This window comes from Diuraphis noxia, unplaced genomic scaffold, assembly GCF_037042655.1.
Source record: "Diuraphis noxia isolate RWA-SAM2 unplaced genomic scaffold, SU_Dnox_SAM2 contig0005, whole genome shotgun sequence".
In the NCBI taxonomy this organism is placed as follows: Eukaryota; Metazoa; Arthropoda; class Insecta; order Hemiptera; family Aphididae; genus Diuraphis; species Diuraphis noxia.
This window is the reverse complement of record NW_028301715.1, coordinates 7286996-7299544: the sequence shown is the minus strand read 5'-3', so window position 1 is coordinate 7299544 and position 12549 is coordinate 7286996. Positions and strand designations below refer to the sequence as shown.

At 29.2% G+C, this 12549-nt stretch overlaps 2 long non-coding RNA genes across 5 annotated transcripts in view; both read left to right on the top strand.

The window, feature by feature from the left end:
* Positions 1-2024, top strand: part of LOC149054838 (uncharacterized) — a 68258-nt gene extending 66234 nt beyond the window's left edge. For all 4 annotated transcript variants that reach the window (XR_016191920.1, XR_016191919.1, XR_016191917.1 and 1 more), the window contains 2 exons: positions 62-196; positions 919-2024. This is a non-coding gene — a long non-coding RNA (uncharacterized LOC149054838). The remainder of the gene's footprint in view (positions 1-61; positions 197-918) is intronic.
* Positions 2025-8236: 6212 nt separating this feature from the next.
* On the top strand, positions 8237-12280 carry LOC149054837 (uncharacterized). Its single transcript, XR_016192075.1, has 3 exons — positions 8237-8427; positions 8507-8713; positions 11916-12280. It is a non-coding gene; the product is annotated as an uncharacterized LOC149054837 (long non-coding RNA).
* The last annotated feature ends 269 nt before the right edge of the window (positions 12281-12549 follow it).

Below are 12549 nucleotides of genomic sequence, written 5' to 3'. Positions count from 1 at the left end.
AAAATAACCAACAATAATGAGTAATGAGTAATGACTCACATATTTGTTTACGTGTTTTTAGGGCTGTGTGTGATTCACCGTTGTTTTCATTAAACACAAGAGCCTAACATACAGCTTTTACAAATTAAAATTTAAAAACCCGGTCAGTTCAAAATTGGAAATTACAACAGCTCAAAGTGTTTTTATGCACAATCTTGTGAGTATTCTTTTGTCTTTCTATATCCTTTGATACGTTGACAAATTTTTTACATTTGAGTATTTCATATAGAAATATCTAAAATTTCTCCACACACAACGCATTGTGGTTGAAGGTTATTAAATTCATAACATTGAACTCCAAATTTAAAGAAATCTTTGCAATTTATTTTGAGTTATAAATTCATAAGATTTATCTTTTGAAGTCTAAGATTTGAAAATTCAACACGAGATTCTTCATAATTTGTGTACTTTTATCAAATAAAAAATGTCTACCGGAAAGTCAAATTAAATTTTTATGAGCATTTCAATTTCAACATTGGATATTTGCTCAATTTTTCTCGTACCAATATTCTTATTTTGTCGTTGTTCAAAAACAAATAACTGTAAAAATGTACACCGTATGTTTATTTTATCGATTTATATACTTGATAAAAGTTTAAAAATATTTCAGTTCTTTTTAAGCTATTTATAGACATTTGATGAAATTTGATTAATTTTTTATTCTATAGACTATAAATTTATGTCAAAAAAATTATATTCACTAGGTCAAAAAACTTGAAAAATTAATATATGGTTCCCCATAAATTTATATAATTGCAGTTGGAAAATATTAAAATACATATGCACTTTTTTTCATAACCGTTTAAAGTTCAAATATTTACTAAATTTACTAACTAAAAATTTACAAATTATTAAATTGATTATTATTGACTATTATAGCTAAGGATTGAACATTTAAAAAAATGTTCCATGTAAGTAGCTAATTCTGTCACATCTTCTGGATTCCCGGACACTCAGCCATAAAAGGAAATGAACTCGCTGACCTTGCCGCCAAAACTGCAATCAACCTTCCCATTATCATCGTACATATCATTTCTCACAGCTTCTTAATGGCCAAGGAAGAACCTCCAATGTGCCCATCATGTGGTGTCCAAGTCACCATCAGCCACATCCTCACCGAATGCCGAACATACCAAAATATCCGAACAAGACATTAATAATAACAACGTAATAATTAAAATAGTATAAAATGTCCTAGACTGACAAAACGTCTCCGCTCAGAATTGCTTTTCGTATACAATGATATTAATATATAATTTCATTGAATTCGAATTTAATACCATCCATCATCACAGTAACCGACTTGTAAACTACTGTAGTAGAGCGACATATTTGCATCTGATATTAGCACTTATAACTAACTGTATATGGGCCTTATTTACAGGGCCTTAACCTTAATATCTGTTTTTAATGCGATTAATGTCCAATGTCATATTATAATATTTAGGCGATCCCCTTTGTTTATATTTACCATAAATTTTCCATTTTTTCGTTTCTTATTTTGCGATTTTACAAATTCAGTATATCAATGTACAATGTGTCCCACTCAGATAGATCTGTCATTCTGACAAATAAAATAACTTTTGTTTTAATCAATCTAATTTAAAAAAATATAAATTTACCTAGGTGCATAATATGGTATTTATAAATGTTCGTTTAAAATATTTAAAAAAAAAATTTTAATATTTCTAACATAAACGATCGTATTTTTTTTTTATAAGCCATTGTTATAGGTATACAAGGCATATACCTATAACAATAGCACACTTACAATTTTTTCAAAAAAATTAGTGAATTATGTATTATAACATTGTATTTTTAATTATTTTATTTGCATTTAAATAATTATTTTAAAGTTTAAGGTGTGTAACAATATAATTTACTTAAGTATATAGTTTACATGACGTATTATATCAATACAATTAAATTAAAACAAATATGGATGAAAATTTATCTAAAAATATAAATAATATAATAGTTTGAAATTATTAAATTTAGTTTTTTTTTTTTTATTGTGAATTGAATATATTATATATATTATAGTCCTAATTAATAGTTTAATTGCGTATATACTATATATAGGGTACTAAATTATGTATGGGATACAATAATTTCTAATTTCAAATTTATGTCATCGATTATGGTGACTCAAATGAAACCCAGCAGCGAAACATCGAAAAAACGAACTTTGTGCTCGTTTGCGCCCAAGAGATTTAATGTTCGAAACGGGTCCTGTCTCTTTGACTGACCAGCCTCATTGCTGATGATGAGGTCATCGCTTCATGATGTTTGAGGATCGTACGAACTTTAATAACGGTTACAGCAAGGTTAGGTTAACCTAACCTAACCAGTAAATGTAAAAAATGAACACTTCCATTTATAACTCTAGCATCAAAACATTTGCCCTATAAAAGATTATATCATAAAAAACATCGAATATTTATGTATATATACTACAGAATGATATACAATTTCCTCCTTAAATTTATTGGTGAAACCACTATCAACTTTTGATTTTCAAATGTTAGTAAATAATTAAAATATCATAAATTAATAAAATCATTTTTTTCGTGAATTTAGGTGTTAACAATTTTTATTTTTCGTTTATTGGTCTGTGAGATATAGCTTCTCAAAGTATTGATGGTTTTTATTATTTTTCAAATAATTGTAAAGACTAGGAACAAATGATAAATTCGATATCGCTGAATCCAAGGCAACAAAATAAATCCAATTAGTTAATAGATAATATTAACACAACACACCAATATAGACATAGGTTAGCCATATTCGAATTATAATGGAACACATATAATAAAGGCAATCGTTATCTATATTGCAGTCAGATTGGTTTAACATTTCAGTATTCATGATTTTGACAATCCATAACAAGTGCCTGGATACTTTGTATATATGTTTACTATTAATCACTAATCATATTTCATGATTGTGTGATATAATAGTGTTCGTAATTCTAGTTTCTAAATTTTTATTCGTAAAAATTGTATATCAAGAAAATTAAATGTGAAACTGAGAACCATAACAAAGCCATAAAAACACCTAAATAAACACGTGACTATGTGAGTCATTATTGGCACATTTATTACAGTGACTCACCAGTCACCAAACATTGTGTCACAAATAATGTTGAGCGAAGCAGCATCAACTTGCCCACATAATTTTTATTTCTTTTTACCAATTGCCGAGCAAAACATTGAGCTAATTAAATTTTAACCTCTCAAATGTACCAACAGGTAGGTATAACTACCAGAAAAGATACCAAAGTTGAGAACCAAAACCATTTCTCTAGCTACATATCGTGTAAGCAGTCGCAAAAAATAAAAATAATACTCATTGTTGCAATATCAATACTTTTGTTTCCCAAAATTTTAAAATGTATATGCTAGGTCCATTAAATAGACAATTGTTAAGTACTTTTTGTGATTTTCGTCATATTCAAGAGCAAAAGTTATGATAATTCTTATAAATTCTATACAAATTGTATTGTGATATCAGTAAAATTACTTAAATATATCTAACAACTATATTTTGGTCTGCCGCTTCCATTTTATTCATTGCTGTTGATTATTTTGACAACCTAAGACAACTAAAGCGGTTAGTATATATAACACCCTCTGTCTGGTTATATCGTGATTAGTTGAAATATACGCGAATATTACGCCGCATTTTAAATAAAAACCTAACGTTGTATGACTTATAATATCATACCGCAAAAACATCAATTAAATTTAGGTGAAAATAAATAACGCTTTATTTTTATGAAGTGCATTACGTCTACATAGCATCAAATAATCGTACGACTGGTGCTCTGTCGCCTACCATCCGTATAAAACGAAAATCTTTGAGATTTTAGTGGCTTATTATTATCGATTAACTCATTTTCTCAAACCACCGTCGGACCGTCGTGACGATACCGAAGACAGATTCACAAGTACCTATACATTTTATATGTTTCGGAGGTTTTTATTTTAAACATAATTAATGATTTATATTTATAATGAGTTGTCACTCGTCATATCCACATAAATTATCATGTTATCCAATATTCATTAGGTTAGGTTATAACTTATGTAATATGACTTAGAGAATATATATCTATATATATAATATATATTAGATATTTTAGTTTATTTTAATGTTTTGGTAAAAAAGTTAAAAAATATATTTTTTATTTAATTATTTCAAAACAAATTTAAATAAATTTAAAAATGAAATAATTGTAATTCTTATCCCAGTGAATTTTATTATAAAACCAGAATTTTGATATCTCCATTATTTCGTGAGATATCGCATGGGTAAATCCTCGCGGGACACCTCTTGTATATATATACTGTAAAAATCTATACTAATCTATTTAGTATAGTTACTACCTACGTTTCTATTTGGTATGAAAAAAATAGATCGCATAAGTTGCAGACTTCGATGAAATTTAAAAATGACAAAATAAAAATCAAACATGGGAACAATGATCTAATTTACCTACTTTCTTTACGAAATAAAAAAAAACAAATGGAAATTAAAGAGTTAATTCAAACTACTTTCATAATATATACATATATACATAAATTAAATGATATAATCGCATACAAGATGCGTACACCATAGTAAAATGCAAAAAAATGCATTGTTAAATCATAATGTTTAAAATTGCAAAAAATGTATCATTTATATACTGAGTTTAATGAAAGCCAGTTTACACATTGTCAGTTAAATTTATTTTACGTTCAGATAGATACTAGTTCACAACTAAATCACAACAAATTAAAATTACAAATTGATTTAGCATGGTAAAATTATTATACGAACGTTAAACAATAAAAAAACACGAGGTTTTTAATTAATAATGAATAGGTGTTGGTATAGATATAGGTACCTACTGTACATGCATATTATACGTTGAAATGCGAACAAACAATTTAGTGTAAATACCATGAGTGAAAAATTGTTGACGTTTAATTAATATCAACGGTATTGAATGCAATGAATATAATATGCGATATGTACTCATATATACGTCATTAACTATATGGTCGCGTGTATTTGAATGTTTAATAGCAAACACAACTTTGTAGTTACCCATATTGGTTGGGTAGGTACACTCGCAAAGGCCGAATATTGAGTATACTTTGATGATACTATTCTAATATTCTGCACTCACACAGTTTGAAAATGCTTTTTAGAAAAATCCTGTTATATATATTTTTATAAATTTTTAATAATTATTTATATAGGTATACATGGTGGCGCGATAGGATAAAATAATATGTAATTTCATGATATTTTTTGAAGTACAAGTGATAGTGCCTACATTTGTTTTGGACGCAAAAGAAAAATGCGTTATAGTATTCGATCGAACTAAAAGCAAACGCACTACAACTTACTATATACACGCGGAAATAGAAAAAGGCTGATAATTTCGTTAAAACATGAACATTAAACAGAATAAAAAAAGTTTTTAAATACTTAATGACTGAAACAATTGTTTTAATGTATGGCATTCGTTGTTCAGTGTTCATCATCAGAGTGCACTTGTGCTGTTTATTTGGGTCAGAAACTTTGGTGACTCGGAGAGATATTAAACAAAAAACTTCGTGATTCTAAGCAAGACGCAAAATACATAATTACATTGAGCTATAAGAAGTTTTGAAACTGACCTGCAGTGTGTATACGGTAACGTTCTAAAATAAAGTTTTTAACGTTAATTATATAAATCTGTCATGAAGGGTAAGTTTCTATAAGCATTCGGTGCCCGAAAAGTTCATGATATTAACCAGAAAGCCTCTAAAACCTTTGCGCCGAATAAATCTAAATGTTCTTAATTACAAAATGACTGTACGTGTGCAAATGGTTCAATCGTACATTTTTATAGATTAACGTAAATAAAAATATATTATCACGCTGGTTTAATGAATTCTATTTATAGTTCACTTGTACACAGCAATACACATGCGATAATAGTAATTCAAGCATAATTGTACAGGCTACTACTTGTGTTCGATTTAATATCACGATTCACGTATAAATCTTCTTCGGTGGTCAAAATATACAATTTAATAATATTATATATGTTACTGTGAATGTCCGCAATTGGTGAATGCTGACAGTCACCGCCCAGGTGACTGTTAACAGGCACCTAATATAAATTGGTGAATGTTGAAAAATTAAAATAATACAGACATTTACTAGTGGATGTTGACATTTACGTTAGGATTTTGGTCAATGTTGACATTATTGGTAGGTACGTTTTCGCACATATTATATTATAGTGTTATAATAGGTGTACTATTGTTGAATATATCATTTATTATAAAATAGAAACAACATAATATTATTATGTTTAATTAAATCAAAAAATTATTATTATCAAACAATAGGTATCATACAGTATCATATTTGTATTATTATAAGGTATTTAAATTATGATTATTTTATATTATTACTTATTAAAGAATGAAAAACTGTTATGAAAGAAGAATCGGTACTTAACAGATTGAAAATAGGACACACGCGACTTACACACGGGCGCCTAATGGCTAAGGAAGAACCCCCGTCGTGCGAAGTCTGCGGTGTCCAAATATCAGTGAAACACATCACAACAGAACACCTAAAATATTAGCAAGAACGACAAAACACCGGATTGGATACGATCCTCGACATCGCATTGGAACCCAATGCTGCGGAGAACAATAAAATGATAGTTTTTTTGAAGTCAACAGACCTCTATAACTTAATTTAATAAATTGCAATTGTTTTCCTCCTTTTTTTGTTTTTTTCCTTTTAAATAAATACTAAAAAACTATACTCTTACGCCAAATACCTATTAAAAAAAATATATATATATATTGTTAAAATCTTAAATATTGTAAACCTACCATAATTTATTGTAACTAATGGCCATGTAGCTGCTGGGTTTTATTTGATCGACAAAAAAAAAAAAACTGTTATGACAATGTGTACCACATAAAATGGCAACATTTCTACAGCTACACTTTTTTATAGATTTAATTTTTTATCCGGATATAATAAGAGTAGTTGGTTAAGGTAATAAAACATTTTATCGAAATTATCAATTTGTACAAATAACCAACATTCACCAATATCGTTGTATAAATGTCGACATTCACTAGTGAACGTTTACTAAAATCACAAATTTAATCAATAAGCAAACATTCACCAATAATTTTGGTGTACGACGACATTCACCGGCGACTGTCAGCATTTACCAACTGAGGACATTCACAGTAACATATATGTATATATGGTCATGTTATAACTTATTTTAAAGAAATATAAACAATGTTATACATTCTTAGCCGCATAAACCTTATGTGAAATAATGCTAACATATTATGTAAGTTATGTATAATATTATATTATATTGTAATTTATTTATGTTCATGTTTTTATGAAATTCAACAAATATATATGCATAACATAACAAAATATATATTAACCAATAAATAACTAACAACTAATATTCGATATTTAGATCAATAAAAAAAAATGTATTTATATATATATATTACATTAAATTATATTTACAAACCGAGTATTATGATAATATTATTGTATTTCAATTTAGAATTGTTTAAGGAAATATAAATAAATATAAAACGCCTAATTACTGCGAATTCGACTTCAATGGTTTACAAACTAATGATCTTACGAACACTTAAAATGTAAGTTCAAGAAATAATAAATATAGATTTAAAGAATTTGTTGAGTGAACTAAATTTTTGAAAATTTATGATTAAATTTCTGCTATAAAACACATTAGATTTGTTATTTACGAATATAACACAAACCTATTCGGTGTATTGGAATTTACTAAAAAAATGATATCGAATAAAATGTGTAAATATTACTTTAATAATATAATCACAAACATAATAAATTCAATGTTTTCGGATAATATTAACACCACACACCAAAATAGGCATGTGTCGTAAAATAATTAAATTAAATCATAAAAAATATAATAAAAAATACAATAAAAACAATGAAAAATAAACATATTATTTTTCTCCTAGAATTCATTTAATGACATATCATGAAAAAAAAGGTGACTCAATTCAAATAAAAGCACATACACTCACCTACATACACAATACAATATTTAAACAAAAAAAAAATACAATATGTATTTAAAACAGCTTATTATCACACAGAAAAGCTCGTATCGCTAGGAACAACACATGTTTTGGGTACATACAAATGGACGATATATCAAGAATTTGTGTAGTATCAGAAGTTTAAAAACTAAAATTTTTGTAAAAACAATAAATTGTATCATTTACAATATGTGAAAAAATGCAAAATTATCAAAAAGAATTAAAAACAGCTAAAGGGACATGTCGGTCGATATTTTTGGTGAGATTATTTGAAAATTCAAAGATCCTGTGATTAATACCACAGAAAATAATTCATGTGTTTCGATATGTATGATTAGTATTTTTAGACGCGGGATTTTAAACAAAGATAATGAGATAATACGCCAACCTTCAATAACTCCGACCTTAACAGTGCTTACCATTTGTGAGTTTCTGACCAGAGAAATAGAGGCCTCATTATTTTAAAATACAAATCGGTCACCCTATCTTACGCTACAAACGCTAACCACGATTTCGACGGTGAAATCGTCACAAGGATTGGAGAGGTAATATGTCAATTTATAATTGTGTAATAATTGATTTAGAGACATAATATGACCGTAGTCCGGTAATTTTAAGTCTTTTAAATCGTTACGGCGTATAAAAAGTCGTTTAAAATTATAAAAAAACACGTCGTAAACTATTTATATTAATATTTACATATTGTGTAGTAATAAACATGATATGAACATTTTGCGGACAAAACATTCAATATACACGCATAGCAGCAGTGTTCGGAACGTTCACTAAAAAAAAATGAATTCGTTCACGTTCACGTTCAGTCCTTGAAAAAGGAACTCGTCCGCGTTCACGTTCATGTTTTTTTTTCAAACGAACGCGTTCACGTTCACGTTCTTTGAAAAAATGAACGCGTTCATAAGGTCGTTCATCTAATTTTTTGTTTATAAATAGTTTACCAGCAGTTCGTTTAAAAACCCATAAACATAATATGCCAAGTAAACACAGCACGTACAATATACGGGTATACTAAGGTCTAAGGATAATGTTGGTGTATATATTATATACGTAATTAATATTCGTATAATATACGTTACCTAACAATACGGTGTATCATTGGTCGGTCGATTTTACGTGTAAGGATATACGAATATAATAATTAGGTCTCAACCCAAAAATAAAAACAATTTTGACTTTAGAGCATATACATTTTCTAAAGTATCTAAATTATATACATATTATATTTATTAAATAGTAAATAAATTGAGCGTCTTCAAAATCGTTCAAATTTATTAAAAATATAAACGCCGTTCGCGTTCACGTTCTATTTAAAAAAAAAATGAGCGACGTTCGCGTATCGTTCACTAATTATGAACGTGAACGTATGGACATGCGTTCATGAACGACGTTCTTTCCAAACACTGCGATAGCAGTAGTAATCATTACACAATGTTGATATTTTCCACATCACAAACGTTTTAATAAATAATAATGTAATGTTTACATAGTTACGTTTCAGTGGACCAACGCGATAATGGTCAGACGAGCGTTCACTTCCATCACTGCGTCCACTCACGACTGATCGTGTAACCGGCTCCGTCAATATTGTTCTTCGGGTAAACTTTAATAATTATACAGGGTGATTCTTTTATCAAACAACACTCATTATTTAAAAAAGTATTGACTTTTTTCAATTTTTTTTTTTTTCAAAATTGTAGATTTACACTCTTCTTGAATTGTTTATTATTTTTATATTTTTCACCCTTATATTTATTATATACACCACCATCAACTTTTGATTTTCAAATGGTAACCTATACTTCAAATTTCATAATTTAATAAAGCTATTTTTTTAATTAATTATTACGTTAAAATTTTGAATTTAGCGCTTGTAGTTTATGAGTTATAGGTATTTAAAGTTTAGATTGACAGAGTGGAGTGGTACGGGGTTACCCCGCAAAATGTTTGTCCACTACTCCGCTTGTCTAAACTTTAAATACTTATAACTCATAAACTACTAGTCCTAAATTCGATTTTTATGTATCAAAATTTTTAGAAAAATATTCTGCTTTGGAATATGAAATTAAAAACTATGTTGCCATTCAAAAAAGTAAAAAACTTAAAAAATGATAAGGATAAAAAATATTTAAAAATATAATTTTTTAATAAAAGCGTTGGTTTTTTAACAACTTGAAACTATGTAAAACAATATTTTGAAAAAAGTCAATACTTTTATAAATAATGAGTGTTGTTTGATAAACGAATCACCCTGTATACCTACCCGACGAGCATAAAAATCAATTCATCTAAATCGTGTATTAAAAGTTTTTGAAACTGTTTATGTATAGCGAGTGTCCCACTAGAATTAACGTTTGAAGCAGCAATTATAATTTAAGAGGTACCTGATCGAACTTGCCGCCGCTTTTATTGCGACGTTGGCTACCGGTACGCAAGACAGCGCATAGCGCGGCCCGTATACGCCGGGCTCCGACTTTAAGTTTTTTGTCTTTTGCCACCATCTGAGACGTGTTATTGAAGTCAGCCGCCATATGCCAACAGGGCAATGTTTACAAAATCGCAAGGTTGATAAGGATATTTATTAATGATAACAAAATTAATATAAATATTAATTGTACTGTAGTATATTATGTAGGTACTTATTACTACTTTATGGAATTTAATTTGTATTTGACATTTTGACTATAGAATATGAAAAGAAATTCGTTTTTTCATTATTTGAACTATTATTTATTATCACTTATCAATATAGGTATCTTATCTATTGAGTTATTATGTAAACATTGCCCTGTTGGCATATGGCGGCCCGACTTCAGCGTTCTTATGGGAATGTAATTTACAGTCGGCTATCTAGTTGCTATATAATGTCCATGGGCGAAACGCACAAGGCTGCGTTTTCGCCGTTCGGTTTATTACCTTTATACCGATTTTTGTCCACTCGACTCGACCGTTTGCAGTCGCTTTGATTACAGTCGAGTGGTCAAGTGTTAACGCGCACTAACGCGTGTTCCGTCGACGCTGTCGTCTTCGTCCTCGACTGCATTGAGAGGATTATAGCCAAGCTGCTGTCCGTTGCGCGACAACCTGGTATGTTCACTTTTGGAAATTGTTCAGGAGAAGAAAAAAACATTTAAATTCTTTAATATTTGTCATACACTTTATGTTTATATAGAAAACATTTAGCATTCCTTTTTCTTTATTGATATTATGTATTCAAATTATAATTATATTAACACAAAAAATGTTATGACCTATAAATAAGATAAATTTATGGACTTACCAGGTTTCTTGCTCTGAAATTTGGTTTTTTTCATTTTTAGTAAGATATACAATTTATTATATCGTTAATATGTGTGGTATTTTTTATATTTATTTTGAAAACATATAGCATTCATTTTTATGAATCAATAATATGAATTAAAATTAAAATTACAATTATAATAACACAAAAAAAGTTATGACCTTATAATAGGATAAATTTATGGACTTACCAGGTTCTTGCTCATAAAATTGATTTTTATCATTTATCAGTATAACCAACATAATTAGTTTCGGAGCAAAAACCTTGTATGTCCGGACATACCAGGTTCTTGCTCTGAAATGAAATAACCTGGTAAGTCCATTTTGCTTATATCTCCGTAACTGATAATCGGACATACCGGTTTGTTACACCGAATTGTATAGATTTATTTCCTCATAAAGAAACCACGATAAAATTTTTTTTTGAAATAGTGGACATACCAGGTTGTTGCACTGGACCCTTCAGTTACGGTACCGCATTGTTAGTCGCGAGTTGCCACGTGCGCCATTCATCGGTGTCACACACATTCCATATCTGCTATATATCCTGTGTGGCATCGCCATCGTCGCCGCGACCGGTGCGCGTACGAGTTACGCAATCCATTGATTCGACCAAATCACGCAGTGATCCGGCTGATTGTTGCTGACCGCCACCGTCCGTATCATCACCTGCGGATCATCGACGTCATCGCAGCCGCAGCCGTTTGCAGTCACCACCGCCGCCGATACTCCGCCCTTCAGCGGCGCATTTGCCGTCCGGTAATCAGTTGTTATTATTATTGTTGATCTCGGTCAAAGAGACGTCTTTACCGGATTCATATATTATTTATTACCATTTGTGTATTTTATTATTGTTTTGTCTGGACGTCATTAAGCGTTCCAATATACACTTATTGTTACCATATTCAGCACATATATTATCATTTATTCCCCGTCACCCTACAGTACCTATTTAGTTATATAAACTATACCAACGATACAAAATAGTTAAATAAAACAATTCTATACAGAACCAGTAACCAGAGACTAAAATATTATTGGTCATGTTTGCATTCGTTCATTACTT